Here is a 2,833-nt window from a genome sequence, read left to right as displayed (position 1 = left end):
GTTAAAACCATGTTGAACAATTTAAGCACAGCATTTTGCAACTCAGGTGTGCTGTTTTTCAGCATTTCATTTCTGATGTTGTCTAGACCACAAGCCTTTTTTGATTTAATAGATTTGAGCTTTTCATTTAGTTCTTGTTGGGTTATTGGGTAATCTAATGGATTTTGGTTGTTTTTAATGACTGATTCAAGGATGTTCAATTTTTCTTTAATTTCTAATTGGTTCTGTTGTAAGTCGTTTTGTGGAATGTTTTTGTATAGATTATCAAAAGAAGTTTTCCAAATTCCTACATCTTGTATGACTAATTCTTGTGGCTTTGTTGTGCTTAAATTGTTCCACATGTCCCAGAACTGATTTTGGTCAATTGCGTTTTCAATTTCATCAAGTGTCTTGTTGGTATAATTCAATTTCTTGCATTTCAGTGTTTGTTTATAGTGTTTCAGAGTTTCAAAGTATTCATATCGTAGCTCTGGGTTGTTTTGCTGCTTATGTTTTTTGTTTGACATTTGTCTTAGGTGTTTTCTAATTGTTTTACATTCATTATCAAACCATTTGTCAGAAACATTTAGATTTTTGCTTCTGATGTTGCATTGTTTTGGTTTTCTCAAATTTGCTTTCGATGCTGCTTTTTGGAATATGCAATTGATGTTTTGGGTAGCTGAATTGACACCATCTTTATTGTTTTGGTACTGTGAGTTATTGAAAAACTGTATAGAGTTCATCATTTCATTTGAGTTCAATGTTTCAATGAATGTCTCTGCACTGTTTGGAGCCCATCTGTATGATTGGTTTATGTTGTAAAGTTTATTGTAAATTTATTTATTCTCTCTCTCTCCTTCTCTCTCTCTCTCCTTCTCTCTCTACTCTCTCTCTCCTTCTCTCTCTCTCCTTCTCGCTCTCCATCTCTCCTCCTTCTCTCTCTCCTTCTCTCTCTCTCCTTCTCTCTCTCTCTCTCCTTCTCTCTCTCCCTTCTCTCCTTCTCTCTCTCTCCTTCTCGCTCTCCATCTCTCCCTCCTTCTCTCTCTCTTGGGTTTTGTGTGTGTGGGTGTGTGTGTGTGGGTGCAGTGTGTGTGGTGCATGTGTGTGTGTGGGTGCAGTGTGTGAACATGTGTGTGTGTGTGGAACGTGTGGGTGTGTGTGTGTGTGTGTGTGTCTAGACATGTGTGTGGGTTTGTGTGAAATGGGTACATGTGTGTGGTGCGTATTGTGTGTGTGTGGGTGTGTGTGAACGTGTGGGTTTTGTGTGTGTGGGGTGTGTGTGGGTGTGTGTGGTGTAAGTAATGTGTGTGAATTTTGTGTGTATTAGTGTGTCAATGAATTTTGTGTGTGTGGTGTGTGTGTGTGTTGTGTGATAGTAGTATTAATGGTTGTGTGTGTGGGTTTGTGTCAGTAATGTGTGTGGGTGCGTGTGTGTGGATGTGTGAAGTAAATGTGTATTAGTTTTGTGTGTGTGTAATGGTGTGTGTGGTGCAATGGTGTGTAGTAATGTGTGTGTGTGTGGAACGTGTATGCATATATATGTCGTATATATATATGGTATGTAAATAAACATGTATATGTATTATGTATATGTATGTTGTATATATATATGCATTTGTATATATCGTATATATATATATATATGGGCACATATATATGCATTTATGTAAATATTATGTATACTTATATATATCGATGTAATAATAATATATGCGTACATATATATGCATTTGTATCGTACATGTATCATTATATGCATATATATCATTTATATATATATATCGTACATATATATGCATTATATGCATAAATATGTGTGGTATATGTATCGGATATTAAAAATACGCATGTATCATTGTATGTATAAGTGTATGGGTTCATGTATATCGTATATATGTGTTGTAATATATGTAGGTATATGTATATATATATATGCATTTATATAATATATATATATGCATTTATGTATATATCGCTGTATATATATATATATGTCATTCATGTGTGTCTGGGTGTGGTTTATGTGTGTGTGTGTGTGGGTTTTGTGTGTGTAGTGTGTGGGCACGTTGTGTGTGTGTGTTGTGTAAGTGGTGCACAGTAGTGTGTGTGGTGTGTGTGTGATGTGTGGTGCATGTGTGTGTGTGGGCTGTGTGTGGTACATGTGTGTGTGTGTGTGGTGTGTGTGTGGGTGTGTGTGAATGGGCACATGTGTGTGTGCGTGATGGGTTATTGTGTATGTGTGGTGCGTGTGTGTGCATGTGTGGTGCATGTGTGTGTGTGTGGTGTGTGTGTGGGTGTGTGTGTGTCGTTATTATTAATGTGTGTGTCGTGTGTGTGTGTGTATGTGGGCGTGTCGTGATGTGTGTGGGTTCGTGTAGTGAACATGTGTGTCGTGTGTGTGTGTTAGTGTGTGTGTCGTTTGTGTGTAAGTATGTAAATGTGTGACAGTGTGTAAACAATGTGTGTGGAACATGTGTGTGGGGATTATGTGTAAGACATGTGTGTGTGTGTGTCATGTGTGAATGTGTGCATTGTGTGTGCATCATGTGCATGGTGTATGTGTATGTGTGAACATTGTGTGAATAATAGTGTGTTTTGTATGTGTGTATGTGGGTACATGTGTGTGTGGTACATCATGTGTGCATGTGTGAACATGTGTGGGCATGTGTGTGGGCACGTATGTCGTTTGTGTGTGTGGGCATGTGTGCATGTGTGTGGGTGTGATCATGTATGTGTGTGTGTGTGGTGCATGTGTGTGGTGCATGTGTGTGGGCACGTGTGTGTGTGTGGGCATGTGTGTGGGCACATGTGTGTGAGCGTGTGTGATGGTGCGTGTGTGTGAACATGTGTGTGT

The sequence above is a fragment of the Oncorhynchus nerka genome, unplaced genomic scaffold (genome assembly GCF_034236695.1).
Source record: "Oncorhynchus nerka isolate Pitt River unplaced genomic scaffold, Oner_Uvic_2.0 unplaced_scaffold_2417, whole genome shotgun sequence".
NCBI lineage: Eukaryota > Metazoa > Chordata > Actinopteri > Salmoniformes > Salmonidae > Oncorhynchus > Oncorhynchus nerka.
The sequence above is the reverse complement of the archived record's forward strand: the minus strand, read 5'-3'. Positions refer to the sequence as shown.